Source organism: Papaver somniferum, chromosome 5, assembly GCF_003573695.1.
Source record: "Papaver somniferum cultivar HN1 chromosome 5, ASM357369v1, whole genome shotgun sequence".
Taxonomy (NCBI): Eukaryota; Viridiplantae; Streptophyta; class Magnoliopsida; order Ranunculales; family Papaveraceae; genus Papaver; species Papaver somniferum.
In genome coordinates this window covers 201,325,808-201,343,529 of record NC_039362.1, presented here as the reverse complement: position 1 = coordinate 201,343,529, position 17,722 = coordinate 201,325,808, and positions in this window count along the sequence as shown.

The following is a 17,722-nucleotide window of genomic DNA, read 5'->3' as shown; positions in this document are numbered from 1 at the left end:
TAAAATAAGAAATAAAGTTTGATCGATTAACTACACTAATAACTACATCAGTAATTAGAGACGGTCCAGCTAGTAGGTTCAACAACCAAATCTTAAGTTACTGTAATATACTATACTACATAAACGAATGAAGTTAAGCTAACAAAGACAACAATTAACATCCTTAATTCTAGTAACAACTTCCCTCAAATTTTCATCGGTTCCCTCTACGTCGTTGATTTTTCACTCCATATAAATTAATGAAACCGTCCAAATTCTCAAGTGATACAGATCAACTGTATGGATTTTTTTCCATATAATGTCTACTGAAAAATTTGGAGAGGCAGATACAACGATTTTGTATATGTTAGATTTGTAATATGCGGTTAAGGAGGAAACATGAAAAACCTATTATGTAACTGTGATTCTTTGCACATGTTTATCAATTGAAGGGATTGATCCATAGAAATGAAAACGGTAATTGTGATTCTTTGCACCAAAAGTCTTCATATCATCAAGGTAATTTTCAAACAACTTTGTGCTTTGATTTATTGCTCATCTTGGCAAGTTATATATTTTTTTTCTATAAAAATATTTTGTATCTTTACTTTTTTTTCTTCTTTTAATTTAATTCACTTGATGCATCCTTTAAATATAAGACATGTGGATATTATGGATTTTCTCTATAATTGATGATTTTATGTACAGTTCTCCATTGGCCGGAGAATAACTTATTTTTCATTTAATTTTGTGAATTTAATTGAAAGTTTTGTGATTTTTGTGATTTTTTTTGTTATTTATTTATTTATAGATGGAGAATATACAGTAAAATAAAAATCAAATAATGAGATAATTAAAACTAATTATCTTAATATTGTTTTCACATTTCATTTAGTTTTTATTATAATCCTAAGTATGATGAACCTACTCAAAATGTATTCATAATGAAAAGAAGTTGCAACTTTTACATCCGTCAGATGTCTTTGGCTAGGATGAGACTGAACCCACTCAAAATATATATTCATAATGAAAAGAATTTACAACTTTTACATCCATTAGATGTCTTGGCTGGGTTGAGATTGGGACGGCCGGATGCAAATGTTAATCTCTGAAAATGTTTTCTGGCTGCAAATTCCTCCCTCACTAGTGTAACTTAATCAATAGATCTAACTTAACAGTGACAACCCAAATCGAATGTTAAACAAATTAAAAAAAATGGAGGAGGAACAAACCTTCATTTTCTCCATTGGGTTATCAAGAAAACCGACTCTTGCACAGCATGAAGATATTAAGAGACCTAGTAAAAGCATCAGACACAAAACCTTTATGTAACCCATTCTCAATCTTCAACTTTGATTTGATAGAACTGTTTCTTTTTTTTGTATTGTGGCACTCCTGTTTCTAGAACCGTGTTACTTCTCCTCCCATGTTTTTGATTTCGTATCTCTGTGAAAATGTACTTTCAATGCAACTATGAAGATTAAAATAAGCTAAATTGTGATCTGTGATATTCTAACTATCTGCAATGCAACTATGAAGATTAGAAAAAGAAAGAAATATCCCCTTTGTTTTTGTAAAGAAAGATAATATCACCACTTTTTCAGTATAACCAATTTCAAAAAATAATTGCATCTTTTTTCATAGAATGAGATAGTATTATAAATACAATGAAAGAAAGATCCAAAATTATCTGTCTAAATTGGGGCTTATACCACTTAATTGGGGCCTATCAAATTTTCCTTTCCACACCACCAAATTACTATAGGTACCCAAACTTCTAAAAATACTAATTTACCCCCACATTAATTCCTAAAATTCTCTCATATAAATTCTAATCTTTCCATTTTCAGTAAATCCAAAAACTAAAAAACCTAGACCTAAAAAAAACTTTCTATTTCCATCATAAACTTTCCAAATTCTCAAAACCCTAATCAAACAAAAAATTTCATCCCTTCTCCGACGATCTTCGATCCAACCAAGAAGAAGGTAAATCTCCATCAACCCATTCTTATTGATTTACATGTTTAAATCTTCGTTTTTGACAAATCAAAACTCTGATTACACCCAGAATCGGTTTTTATTGACCTATCGAATAAACCGATTCTGGGTTTTGTTCTCGACCATGAAGAGCATGCACAATAATCGGTTTACATTATGATTAACATCAACCGAATCCGGTTTAAAAATGAAATATGAAAATTCATCACCAGAATCGGTTTATATATGTAATATGTGTAATCCGATTAATATAGTCTTTTCATCTTCCTCTCCACAATCGAGTTTTATACATGTACCACATAACCCGATTCTTTTAGTCTCCTCAGAATCAGATTACTTATGTTTCTATATGTACCAATTTCTTACTTTTTTTTTTTTTTTTTTTTGTAGAATGGACTTCACACACCTACCATTTTACAATCGAGAGTTAACCTTGGAGGATATTCTGAGGAAACCACAAAGAGTGCTAGTGAGAAACATATATAAGTTTGCTTTCGGAGCTGAGACCGGTCTTGAACAAGCCCTTTCATTGATTGATATGCTTTCACTTGAAGAGCTTGTTGAGGACATGACGTTCGCCAGGATGAGGAGAAACATTATTTCAGCTGGGAGGAATGCCCACCAAGAATTGGAAGGTATGTTTGAAGAAATGGTTGAATATATGGCCATAGATGATGCAGAAGTTGCTGCTCTTGATGATGTTGTTGCTGGTGGTGCTGCAGCTGCTCCCGATGATGCTGCTGCTGGTGCTTCTGCAGCTGCTCCTAATGCTGGTGCTTGTGGTGCTGCAGTTGCTCCTGATGCTGGTACTGCTGCAAATGCTCCTGGTGCTCCTTAAGTTTTTAAGTTTAACTTTTAAATACTAAAACTTTAAGTTTATAAGACTTGTAGTTTTAAGTCTTTTGGGATGGTTGATGTTTATATTTTGGATGATATTTGTGTGGTTGATGTTTTTATTTTGGATGATCTTGTGTTCAACTTAATGCACTTAATGTTTAAATTGATTCTAGCCTGACATGCCAATAATCGGTCTACTCGATATGTCACAATAAACCGATTGTGCAAGCCATTCTTCCTGGATGTTTTGAAGCCAAGCTATAATCGGATCACATATGGAAATATATAAACCGATTGGCGTCGGTGAAAATTCAAAATTTAAAATGTCTTTAATCGGTTTACATTGGTCGCAAGAAAGACCGATTCCTTGTGGCATATAAACACAATCGGATTTTACAGTCCTTCAAGACCGATTATTTCAAATTATTTCACGTTTTTCAAAAAAAAATAGTCGTTTGGGACTTTCTCTATAAATAGAGACCTCACCCTTGGACCCCATTTGCCCAAAAATTGATCATTTTATTCCCCCTCACTCCATATACTCCACAACTACTCATGCCATACATATACATACAAGAAATGGCGTCATTCGACTCCGCGAAAGATTTGGCAATCATGAAAGCATGGTACGCGGAAAATCGACTTAGACGTCAATCCTCATAAAGGGAGGATTCAACAACCTTTTGGGCTAAAATACACAACACTTTCAGGCAAGAGTATGGGAATCCTAATGCAAGAAATGTCCAACAAGTCCATGATAAGCACCTAGTCATCGAAAATGCGATACTTGCTTTTTTAGCTCTCCAACCTCGGATTTTTAACACTCGCCCCTTCAACTTGTCCATTGCAGAATTTGTAAGTAATTTTGTGGTTTTTTTACGTAACCCATGTTGTTTTATCTTCCAATAAAACACCACTAACAAATGTAAGTTTGTTTTTGTGTTTTTGTAGCACGAAGTCGTGAAAGCGCGCTACTTGGAGGAAAAGGGGGAAGCATTCGCATTCGATGCAAGCTATCACTTCTTGGCAGAATGAATCCCGGAGGATAACCCGGACTACTTGGATGCGGTATCGTCTTCGGAGGAGGAAGATTGATGGATTTAGAAGTTTTGTATAGGTTTTGTAGGTAGACCTCTATGTAAACCCTCAAGACACTATAACTCGTCCACTAGGGTCGCCTAGGGGTTTAAAGGCTTTGATGCATGTGAAAAATGCATCCTACAATAATAATGGAATGAATGAAAATTGGTAATGAAAGGAAACAATCGATTTATATATGTCATAAGTAAAATCCTATTTCGAAAATCGGATTATAAACATGTCAACAATAACCGATTATAGATGTCCTCTGTTAATTTGGAAACACCAATCCAGAATTGGTTTGCAAGTGAATGAACGTAAACCGATTCTGGGTACTGTTTACGAAAAAAAATAATCAAAATATTGATGTTTGATGAACTCTCTAACATTAGTTAATCTCACATCCAAAATAAAATTAATCGCTAATACGATTAATTAGTGCTAATTAATCAGGGATAAAATAGGTAGTTTGGTATTTATTTGGATAAAGGCTGGTGTGAAGTGATTTCTAGTGACCTTTTTTTTATCTAGTTATAGGCCCCAATTAAGTTCTATAGACCCCAATTTAGACAGGAAAAATTATGCTCTCCCAGTTTTCTATTTATTTTACTTTTACCATCGCGTAGATACACTATTTCATCCTTATATGACTGTTGGTGGCATCAAAATGTTGACGACTTTTCCGGCTTGCTTCCTTGATATACTTGTAACAAACATACCCTACTAGCTAGTTTTGTCACTTCCTAGTGCCGTTTTCGAAATACAGTAGTAATCATTTGCAGCTACCAACCCAGATCCAGATTGCATACATTGTTGGAATTCATTTGGTGTTCAATTAAGTTTTTTTTTTCTTTTTTTAATGCAAAACACCATTTCATTACTTAATATTAATTTACATAGTATGAGCTACATAGTATGTTCAAGGTTTCTGAGTTCTTCTGGAATATTACAAGTGTAATCAAAAGAAAATATGTCACTACTAGCCTTTTTAGGTATAGTATGAGCTACATTATTAACCGATCTTTTTACATGACTAACAACAAAACATTGGTATTTGATAGCAACAATTTAATGTCATCTATGATCCCTTGGTTCATCAAATGCACTGAAGAAGATATCTGTTTGATAGAGTTGATTACATTCAAGTTATCACTTTCCAAAATAACATTGTTGAGATTTCACTCTCTAGCCCACAAGATTTCTTCTTTCATGGCTAAGCACTCTGCTTGTTCACAGTCTATTCATCCATGGAAGTATCTTCTCCTGATGGCGTAGCTTTGTCCTGTGTATTCACGAATTATTAGACCAATAGAAAATTCAGAAGTATCAAGATTAAATGAAGCATCCATATTGAGCTTAAAATGGCCTAAAGGTGGAGGAGACCAAACTTGTACTACATGTTTCTCCTTCATTGTTACTTCTGACATAGATTATTGCAACATAATATTGATGGAGTGCAAATAAACATTTTGGTTTTTATTCTGGAAGACCTTAGAACATCTGTTATTCCAAATAAACCACGCAGTCACCATATGAGTAGATGTCCAATTATTGTAATCTTCTGAAGAGGAATTAGCATTATCATGAAACTAACTTGTAATCCATTCAACCACATCGATGTTTTGACTAAGCACATTAGACACATTTATATTCATTGCTAACCAAACAACTCTAGAATGATCACACTGAAGCAACAAGTGAGTTAAAGATTCATCTGCCTGAAGACATCTTGGACATAAAGTGTCAATTGTTTGTTTATAAGTGTGTAACTTAAGATTAGTAGGTACTATTCTTCGAAGACACTTCCATATAAACAACTTCACTTTGTGGGGAACTCTAGACTTCCATCATTTCCTCCAGTTCACATTAGATGTAGCAGGACGGTACTGACAAGAATCATTTTCAAGTTTAGTTAAGGCCTTATAAGTGGATTTGACTGAAAAAACACCTGAACTATTTGGTTCCCAAATAAGCCCGTCTTGACCATCTTGACCAATATACATTCTAAGTAAAAGATGAGTTGTATGCAAATCGAAAAGGTCATTGACTAATTGTATATTCCATCTTCTTGGATTGTCTAACATTAAGTCAGAGACAAACACAATGGTTTTTGGCTCTCTAAATGTGTCATTAGGTTTAGGGGGTAAGGGGGGGTGTCTAACCCTATTGCCCATTTATCTTCCCAGACAGATATACTTCTACCATCTCTGACTTCCCATCTGCTAAATTGTCTTTGTCTTACATAAGACAGACCTAATTCTACACCATTCCATACCCATGAGGAACTAGAAGGAGATTCCTGTAGCTGAAGAAAAGTTGTATATGGAGAGTATTTAGCCTTCATAACTTGAGTACAAAGTGGGTTATTTTCAGTGCAAAACCTCCAGGCTAGTTTTATCAGTAAACCTTTGTTAAATCTTTCGAGATTCCTGAAAGACAAACCACCTTCATCCAAAGGGTAACACAGGGAACTCCAAGAGATCATATTCAGGCCATGATTAGATTTGTGACCCCACCAGAATTTTCTTTGGGAAGAATCTAACTTAGATAAAATATTTTTAGGAAGTCTGAAGTTGCTCATGTAATGAGTAGGCATAGAGTTAAGTACTGACTTAAATAGAGTCGAGTGTGCTGCTTGATTAAGAGTCTTAGAGCACCATCCTTGAAAACGATGTTCATAAGCATCTTGTATAGCTCCAAAAGAATTCGCTTTAGACTTACCTAACAGAATAGGCAGACCTAAATACTTGTCTGAGGAGGAAAGTTGTTTAACTCCAAGAGCATTCCTAATGTTATCTTTAGTCTCTTTAGAAATATTACCAGTGACAAAAGCCGATGACTTAAAAAAGTTGATCATTTGGCCAGATATATTGCAGAAGTTTTGTAAGCAAGATTAACCTGATTGATGCTAGTATGATCTGCTTGGAAAAACAGTAAACAATCATCCGCAAAGAGGAGATGATGTATAGAGAGAGAGTTCTTTGCTACTTGAATACCATTGAGTAACTTTTTTGACTTTGCCAGAGCTAAAGATCTAGAAAGGTACTCCATTGAGATAATGAATAAATAGGGGAAAAGAGGATCCCCTTGACGAAGACCCCTAGAAGGAGTGTAAGATTGACTAAGATTACTGATGACCGTCGTTTACTCAACAAAATAATAAGATATTTCCCACTAATTAACAAGTAATAAAGCGGTAGTAAGGATCGTTCCCACGAAGAGTAATTCAATTGATATGTTATCTAAATCAGCGAAAATATAAAAGTAGGATAAAAAACAAGTAAATAGTAGAATGTATGTAATCAATGAGAGAAACATATTGGTCAAGGAATTCATCTTCAATCTTAAACGAGTACTTGAATATATGATTAGAATTAAAATTTAATCTCTTTATCATCAAAAGCCTAGAATATCAAGAGAGCAAGATAATCTATTAATTTCTTAAGTTTATCAACACACACGTTAGAGCTGCATATGTGAATTCTACCTAAAGAATAAACTAACGCCTTGCGCTAATCAAGTTCAATTTCTAGGAGCATTAAGTTTTGGAAATAGGTTGATCAATGCAATTGTCATCATTGTGCATGACAATTCGGACAATGGTCAGACTCCACATATGATGACGAGAGTGTATCACTACAAACCGTAGTCATATCATGCTACTTGTATTTGGGGTTATCGCTCGATGAAAAACCCTAAAATAGCTATGGACAAGGATGCAAGTTCAATTAATTGTCCACTTAACTAAACGAACACCTAAATCCTATCACAATACATCAATCATGTGATTATTAAAAACAATAGAAGTTTGAACGATAATCAAGAGAGAAAACTAACACATAACTCAAGCACAAGTTTTCAATATTGGATTACATCCTTAACCAATAAAAGAATATATAAAAGAGATAATTCTCCCCCCTAAGGGGGAGAAAAAAGGTGAAAAGAAGATCCCAAATTGTATCTAAGCTTCCCTATGTATATAAAGTTTTGTAACCTCTTCCTGAAGAAACTAGGAAACCTAGCTAAGATAGAAAAGTGCAACTCCTTAAAAGAATTGTGTCCCGTGCATCACACCCCGGTCGAAATAGATTGCAAACTCCTTCTGAAACTTGAACTAGCCGCACCCTTAATTCTGGTAGTTCAAAATATATTGGCTAAATAGCCTATTGGGCTCGCACTCAAGATCCAACCCATTTTGTAGCCTAGCTGCTAGCTTATGTGGACTGACAGCGTAACCCTTGTCTTCTATGTAAGACCATAAGAATGATACGTCTCATCATCTCAGCCATTATTAGCCATCACCCGCAGCATCTCAATCTCGTAGGCCATACTCTTCATATTCAACTGCATCTTCAAACTCGTACGTAACTGCATCCTCAACTCTTCTACACAGCAGCAATCATAGCCTCCACCAATACAACTCAAAGTCGACCTTCGAGAATCAACGGCAGCATCACCACTGATTCGTTACTCTCCAACAGCAGCCATCTTTCTTCTCATTCATCTCAGTCACCACACACCATGCACGATAACACGACAGCACCAGCAAACTTCAGTTCTTATATTTCTCGTTCTCCCTGGCAGTAACAAGCTTCCGTATCCTCCATTATCACTTGAGCTCGACATATACCATTGATCCATCACCATTACCACAGTTCAAAATCCTGCCATACTGCACGTCGAGCTTTCTCCATCTACAACCAGTCTTCATCGATCACCAACTGCCATGCAAACGAATCCTCTCCATCACCAGCCAATAGTCTCGCTGCAAAAGCCAAACTCCATTATCACTGCCTTCATTTCTCAGCTTCATTAAATCTCCGTCCCTGAAGTCATACCCGAGTATAGCAGCATCCATCAACAGCTTCCAATAATCATTCAGTCTCATCACTGTCATTGGCATTATTATCATACTCATGGGCTTCTCAAGCTTTTCTCGTTCAAGCTCCCATTATTACCAGCATCTGTTCTCAAACCCATTTACCCTAGTAACCTCGACACACAGTTAAACTCGAACTCAACTGGTCTGTATATACTCCTCCATCCCACTCTTCAATCGACGGCAGCAAACGAAACCCTGAAGTCTTCATCACCTTTTCCGTTCATCATCATCCTCTCTGACTCAACCTTGAGTTTAGTTCTCCTCCTTTCTTCCATCGCAAACTGTTTTGCAAATCACAGACCCGTTTCCATCAACTCAAGATCAGCTCCATTAAACCCACCATTAATCATGAACAACATTCAATGTCATCACCAGCGATCTTCTCTCAGCTCTTCACACTTCCTGCTATCCTTCGTACACCCTGCCAATGCCATCTCTCAAAGGACCACGAACCTTTAACAACTCCCATTCAACTGTCAGTCATAGAAGACTGACAGTTTAATTAATATTCTGTGGCTGCCCTGAGTAGAAACTCGGGTGCCTATAACAGTTCTATAGGTTCTCTAGTTTTCGACAACTTCGGCTTGCTCCAAATGCTTCCAGATTCTTCTTACGACGTCGGTTTGACTCCATTCTTTCGCCATTGCCTTCGTCTTTTCGTGCTCTTCGAGATGATATCAAGGACTCCAAGATAATTCTTCCTCTTTTATGACCAATTGGACGATTTCTTGTTCTTTTCGGGAATAAGCTCCAAAATTCCCATAAAATATAAAAGAAAGCTAATAATGCAATTTCATACGAAAACTATCTAAGAAAGTGTAATCAATCGATACTTAGAGAGGTGTTTTTAAACACCTATCAACTACCATTTATCCGGATAGAGACAGTGGTAGTTGATATGCACTGATAAACCATAGTACGCCATTCATCACAGAAACCAACAGAAAATAACATTCTATCTATGAAAGCCCACTCAACTCTGTCAAAGGCATTCGACATATCTAGTTTAAGATCTACTAAACCACTTTTCTTTTTGTATTTCTTCATAGTGTGAACCAATTCATGAGCCATCATTATGTTATCATTAATGTACCTTCTGGGAACATAAGGTCGCTTGAGTTAGTGAAATAATTTTCTCCATCAATGGCTTCATTCTAGTAACAAGGAGCTTAGAAATAATTTTATAAGTTATGTTACAGAGACCAATTGGTCTGTAATCATAAGGGGTAGATGGATTTTTGGTTTTATGGATAAGGCAAGTGACTGTGTTATTTATATTCTGCGGCATCCTTCTTGTTAAGAAGAATTGTTGAAATAAATGAACCACATCACTTCCCATAGTACTCCACCGAGTTAAAAAGAAACCATCCAGAAATCCATCCGGCCCTGGAGAGTTCCAACTGGGCATATTCTTGAGCACATTAAAGATTTCTTCTTCTGAAGGAATGGAGACCAAAAAAGCATTTTCCTCAGGAGAGACTATTTGAGAGATAATATCAAAAGATTTATCATCAAACTTTGGATTCGAAGATTGAGCAATAGTGGAAAAGTGCTTGGTAAGAAGAAGCTCCATATCTTTTTGAGTATGATGCCATTGACCTTGATCATCTCTCAAAGCAGATATGTGGTTTCTAGACCTTCTTCTATTAGCAAAAGAGTGAAAGAAAGTCGTGTTGTTATCCGAATCTTTTAACCAGTTAACACCCGATTTTTGATGCCAAAAATCTGCTTCCAATTTCTTCCAATATTGCAACCTTTGAATAGTTATATGTATCTTGTAAGAGATAGAATCATTATACGGTTGATTCTGAAGAAAAGACAGCTGATCTTTGAGGTATCTAACATGAAATCCTATTTTACCAAAATAGTCCTTATTCCATCTGGAAAGCTTGTTTCTAGCATTGCATAATTTCTGATGAAGGTTCATATTCTTATTAGAAGAATCCCACGAATTAACAATAACATCAGAACAGTTAGGGTCTCTAAGCCAGCACTTATAAAACTTCCACACGTTTTTTGGTTTGACCGAGTCAGATTCAGTGATGAGAAGAATGGGTCTGTGATCTGATCCCAAGAACGACAAGTGTAGAAGTTTAGAATCAGGATACTCCCTAACCCAGTTAGAGTTATGAAAAAACATATCAATACGAGCTCTTTTATAGTCTTTCCCATTGACTATATTAGTCCAAGTATGAAAGGAGACAGCATATCCTAATTTCATTATACCAGCATCATTTAAGAGATTTTCTACCCAATTATCAAAAGAATTAACACTAGTTGAAGCATTTTTGTCCGAAACATGAATATTGAGATCACCTAAAAGGATCCATGGTTGGAAAACATTTTCGTTGATTTCTTTAATGAACTCCCACTGATGTTGCTTCAACCCATTATGAGTAGAACCACACAAACATGAAAGTAACCATTCATATTTAGAGGGGTTATCAGTAATTAGCAAATGAACCATGTTATCATTTGAGCATACTATATCACACGGAAAACCATTTTTTCATAATAAAACCATTCCACCAGACAACCCAATTGAGCTAATAAAATGAGAGTTAGGATAGTTAAATCCTTGCTTCAAGGACCTTTCTTTATCTATTCCGACCTTAGTTTCAACCAAAAAGATTAAATCAGGACTATGGGTTCTAATAATGTCATTCAAATGATCTCTAGTATCCTTACCACCTAGTCCTTGGATGTTCCAATATAGGATATTAATATTAGCAAGTTTAGAGGAAAGCAAGTAGCAATCTTGAAATAATACTGAATAACTGGAAGGGTATAACACATATAATAGATTGTAAGCAGTATGAAAATAAGATTGAAAATGTAGCAGAATATAGGTAGTTACCTGGACATTCGTGCTTGAAGAAGTTGCTTTGAGTCGTTTGTGAAGGTTTTGCTCTGAAACAGTCCCATGGAATGATGTAAGTGAAATAGGCGATGGATAATTGACATCCAAGCTAACATGTGCATTTGCTGAGGACTTTACATTTAACTCTGTGGAGTTATGGTCTTCCAAATTTTCCTCAAAATGGGATATGAGTACTTGAAGAGACTGAGAATAAGCTTTAGAAGCATTTGGACTAGCTGGATCAATATTGTCAGCATTGTAATCATTAAAGGAAAAGTCCTCCTAGTGCAATATAAGATTTTAAAATCTGCATATGTGAACCAGGCCCAGAACTCTTGCCCATAAATGAATCACAATTCTGCATTTGGTTCTCTACATGCGCTTCATACACTTTTCCTAAAGATTTATTAACTACCATCTTTGGACTACTAGATGGTGACTCTTCAATTATGATTCTCTTACCATGGTTTTGTTCACCTTTATCTTTCTCAATAGGAATAGCAAAATTAACATGCATCTTACCTCGAGCATGACGATTTACTCCATCCACTGGAGTAGAAGATGACAAAGGAATATTTGTTAATGTGTTGTCTGCAGATTGCTCTTGTAAAGTGACCTTCTCCTTTGAAACTTCCACCAGATATTTTGTAGGTTGAACAGCTGAAGTCACAGCATGCATGCATGTAGGTTGGTTAACCATTCCAGGCTCATTAGGTTGCTGCTGAGTAGAGAGTTGATTCATATTAGCAATAGTTTGATCTTGCGAGTTATCCACCAATTGATTGTCTGAATCCTGTTGAACTTGAACTGTTGCAGAACTGCTTGACTTGACACCCCTCATATCTGGATTCGTCCATGAAGGAGGATCATAAATGGATGTAGTGGAAAGATTTCCTCGTTGTTGTTGAAGTAGATAGACTGCAATAGTCCTACACTCAGCATCCTTGTGATCAATAGTATAACAAAACCACAGAGGTTGAAAGGTTGCTTCTCACAGTATAGCCGGATCCGAACTTCTTCTCCCGCTGCATTCTTAACCCAAAAACCTCGACGAAGAGGTTCACGAACATCAATAAGCACTAAATCCTTTTGTAGCTTTCCTTTAGGCACTACACAGTCAGGAGGGTCAGGCTCTTTAACTTCTCCCATTGCATAGATTATACCTTCCACTATAGCCTTATTAGCAAAACCAGGTTGCATGTTATACGAACGAAGCCGGAAGAGCTGCTTTGTGAGATCAACCTGTGATTTTGGTATCTTGGGATTCAAGGGTTCAAGTACTAACAAATCTCCATCTAAAAACCAAGGGCGAAATTTTAAAAAAACTTCATATTCTTCTGATGTATGAAACTTTATGAAAAAAGGTTCATTTTCTTCTTTTTTGATAAAGATGTCTTTACTTTTCGACTAGAGTTGCTTTAGCTGCTTATCCAGTTCACCAACTGTAAAAGTTTTGGCTGAATAGGGTTTGCCTAAAAAACTAAACTTAAACTGTTCAGCACCCAAGATAAGATCTTCTATAGAGATTTGAGGAACCTTCAAAGCTCTGAGACGGTCAGTTAAAGAAACAAACTCCATATTTGTCTGAACTGGAACAATCTCCGTATCCATTTTGGAAGGACTAAGAGAAAAGTGAAGAGTAAGGAGAAGAGAACGAGGTAAAGGGAAATATAAAGAAATTAAGGCCGAAAATCTGATGAGTGAATGCAATACACCTGGTAACAACCTTCTTACAAACCATTAAAGAAATATTGAAAGAAATAAATAGGCGGTTGTCTTGAAAAAAAAGAGATTTTCCAACCGAGTAGTAAATGTATCAACGCGTGCAGAGAGGATATCAAAAGTAGATCCATAATCGAACCTTGCAGAGAGATTACCGAGACCATAAGGCAAAACCACTCAAATGACCTAGTAACCTTCAAACACCATATCTAGATCCTACAAAAAAGAAAATTAAGTCATTATGAGTATCAATCAGTAAAGGATTAAAGCAATAAACTCGTTGACTGTAAACAACAAGCAAGGGATTTAAGAAATCAAAGTGAGAAATCGAGATTAGGGATGAAAATTTTTCTAAGTCGGTCCGATTTTTCTGAGTCAATCGAGATTAAGTAGTTATCAATAAACATTGTGACATTCCTGGTAATAGTATTGCGTATTAGCATAAACAAATGGCAGTTTGATTTTCATATGTATTTTTCTATATTTGCATGGCGATCACATGCATTATCCTACAACAAGAATGTTTTCTTCTTTTCTTTTCTTTTTTAATTTTGATATTATCATGTTTGCTGCATCCATAATTAATAATTGCTTCATAAAAGAAAATAATGTCTGTATTTTATAGTTTATGGGATCCCCAAGTTCAAACTCTTGACTTTGTTTACTCGTCATCATCATTATATTTCCTGGCTAAATTGGGGACTATAAGGATTAATTGGGGCCTATCACTACGTGACAAAAAAAACATTTTGAAATAAAATGGAAAACCCCTTAACCAACTATTTTTTAATGGCTAATTTACTCCTGATTAATTAGTGTTAATTCGGGTGATTAGTAGTAAAATATTGTGTTAGATATGAAATTAACCTGTGTTAATGAATCATCTAAACATGAAAAAATTTAAAATTTTGAAATTTTTTGAAGAACACCAATTCAGAATCGGTTTATGTTGTCACTGGTATCAACCGATTGTAACCTCAAAAACGTACAAAGATTTTTTGAAACTTGTTTCTACCCAGAATCGGTTTATATGGACATGAAAATTAACCGATTATCCAGAATCGGTTTATATGAGCATGAACATAAACCGATTGTGGATAAATTTTTTATTTTTATCTGTGAATTATGTGTTGTTAAACATCAAATAAATTAAAATTCATTTTATACCCGAGTTAAGAATTGAGTATGACTTCATACTCAAATTAAGAAGTTGTACTCGTTTTGAAAACGAGTATAAAGTTATACTCAAATTAAGAAGTTGTACTCATTTTCAAATCGAGTATATAGTTATAATCGTTTCCAATTGGGTAAAATCATGCAGAATTATTTTGGGTTAACCGGAATCGGTTTACACGATACATATATAAAAATCGATTCCTGACATTGCACAACATGAATCGGTTTTTATATATGTATCGTGTAAACCGATTCTAACAAAAAAAAAACAAGAAAACAATTATCTCTTCCATACCATAATCGGGCTATGTGGGTATTAACGTAGACAGATTGTGGTTCAATTTTCTCCAATCAGAATGCCCATCCAGAACAATCGGTCTTTGTGGGCATGAACAACAACCGTTTCTAAATGAAATCGGTTTACAAGTGCATTGACGTAGACCTATTCTTATAAACTCAGCAAACTTTGATTTAAAAGAATTGGATTGTTTCAGTGAAAATGTTATTGAAACCTACTCTAGGGGATTGAGTTAATAGAAAAGTACCTGATTCGAGCTAAAACGAAAAATCACCTATTTTAGTGAATTTGGTGATTATCGATTGTTTGATTTGGAATTCTTAATTTTGATGGAAATGATTTTGATTTTTTTTTAATGAGGATAAATTGGTAGTATTAAAATTTCGTAGAGGGTAAATTGGTAGTTTCATCATACTTGGACACCCCTTATCCTTTTCGATTGGGTGGATGAAGAAATCCATAGACCCCAATTAATCACCATATGCCCCAATTTATCCAGGTTATATTGTTGTACTTTGTTAAAAGAATTATTATTATTACTCCCTCCGTCCAAAGTTAATTGAGTTATTTGTAGTTTGCACAATTTTTACGGCGAGGAGGTAAGGGGAGTATTTTAAGTATTTTTTTACAATTATGTCCTCATAGATAATAACTAGTAAAACTTAGAAATGATTTATCTCCTAAACTATACCACGGTTTTTCGTAAACTTTATACCGTTGAAAAGCATTCTAAACCACCTACGTAAGGAATATAAACGTGCCTATCAAATTATACATATTTCTTATAGTAACTATAATCAATTAAAAGACTGTTTTACAAATAAACCTTTGAATAATGAAATGGCTCTATTATCTATGGGACAAAATCTAAAACCAAATATCTCAATTAATCTTGGACAGAGCGAATATTAAACAGCAAAAGTATCCTTTTTTAGTACAGAAATCCCTGCATTATTGGGGTGATGAGATCAGCATCCAAACAGATGGAATGGGATCCACAAAAGACACCCAGACAAATGAAAAACCAAAACCAAAAAAACAACAACAAGGGTTCCACTACCGACTGACGATGAAATTAAAAGAGTGGGTGTACCTCTTTTACCTGGCTTGATTGGGGTATACCTAAACTAATTGGGGTATACTCAATAAGATAAAATCTGATTATTTTGAAGTAAAATCAAGCCACCCTTAACCTTGTATTTTCTAAATGGCTAATATGCCCTTGTTTAATTAACACTAAAAGTTCTGATTAGGTTAATTAATTGAATTTAGATTGATTGAATAAATTAAAACTTAGGAATTGAAGTTATGAAATTTTGTTTTTGATTGAACTTTTGTGAGATGATTTTTGATGGGAATTTTTTTTTGAGAATATCTCTTGCAACGAAAATGAAGCACACAACAGAAACACTTTTAAAAGGTGATTGCAAATCTGTGGTATGAAATCATACTCAAAATCAAAGATGAAAACCACACTTTCAGTTCTGAAAGTATGAAAGGTCGGAAGGGTCGACTAATGAAGATTATGCCGACCACTCTAAGCTGGCAAGGTATATGGTTGAAGAAGGTGGCGGCTTTATATGGCCGGCAGGGTATACGAATGAAGAAGATGCCGATTTTAATATTTTTGACACACAGGAGACTGTTATAAATGCGCAGGTAGTCGGCATGGTATTGATTTATTACCTTGCCGGCCAGCGTTTAGCCGGCATGGTTGTAATATTATAACCTTGCCGACTTTGGTTATCCCCCAAAAAAGACTGAATTCTAATAGATGCAATTCACTTTATTCATTCAATTTTGGTTACTACATTTATTGAAACATAAAACCGAATCCTTGTCGATGGATAAACGAATGCACTTAGCATGTGCATCAAGCCTTTAAACCCCTAAGCGACCCTACTGGACGAGTTATAGTCTCATGAGGGATTACATAGAGGTATACCCACAAAACCTATACAAAAACTTCTAAAGCCATCAATATTCCTCCGACGAAGACGATACAGCATCGAAGTAGTCTGGGTTATCCTCCGAGATTCTTTCGGCCAAGAAGCGATAGCTTGCATCGAACGGAATGCTTCCCCCTTTACCTCCAAGTAGCGCGCTTTCACGACTTCGTGCTTTAAAAACACAAAAAAAGACTTACATTTGTTAGTGGTGTTTCATCGGAAGATAAAACAACATGGGTTACGTAAAAAAAACCACAAAATTACTTACAAATTGTGCAATGGACAATGTGAAGGGGAGAGTGTTAAAAATCCGAGGCTGGAGAGCTAAAAAAGCAAGTATCGCGTTTTCGATGACTTGGTGCCTAGCATGCACTTGTTGAACACTCTTGCGTTAGGATTCCCAAACTCTTGGCTAAATTTGTTGTGTACCCTACCCCAAAAGGTTGTGGAATCCACCCTTTCGGAGGATTGACGTCTAAGTCGTTTTTCTGCATACCAAGCTTTGGTGATTGCCAAATCTTCATTAGAATCAAATGAAGCCATTGTTATGTGTAAATATCTATTGGGTGAGTTAGATGGAGTGTATGATGATATGAGCTTTGGAGAGTATATGCAAATAGTTGTGTGTTGTTTTGCGGAGATAAGTAATGTATTTATAGGATGGTGCCCAAATTTGGCTGTTATAGTGTATAAGTACAAGTCAATCAATGCAATTGTACTTGCAAAAAATTTGAAATTTAAATCCGCCGGCACTGTTTTATTCCCCAAGTATGCCGACTAAGTCAGGCCGGCAGGGTATGAGTTTTGTTACCATGCCGACCTGATGATGATTTTAGGCATCAGGAGACCAGTTTCTTTTGTGTATCCGCCGGACCTGTATTGGGTCATTAGCATGCCGGCTAGGATTTGGCCGGCAAGGTATGAATTTTGTTACCATGCCG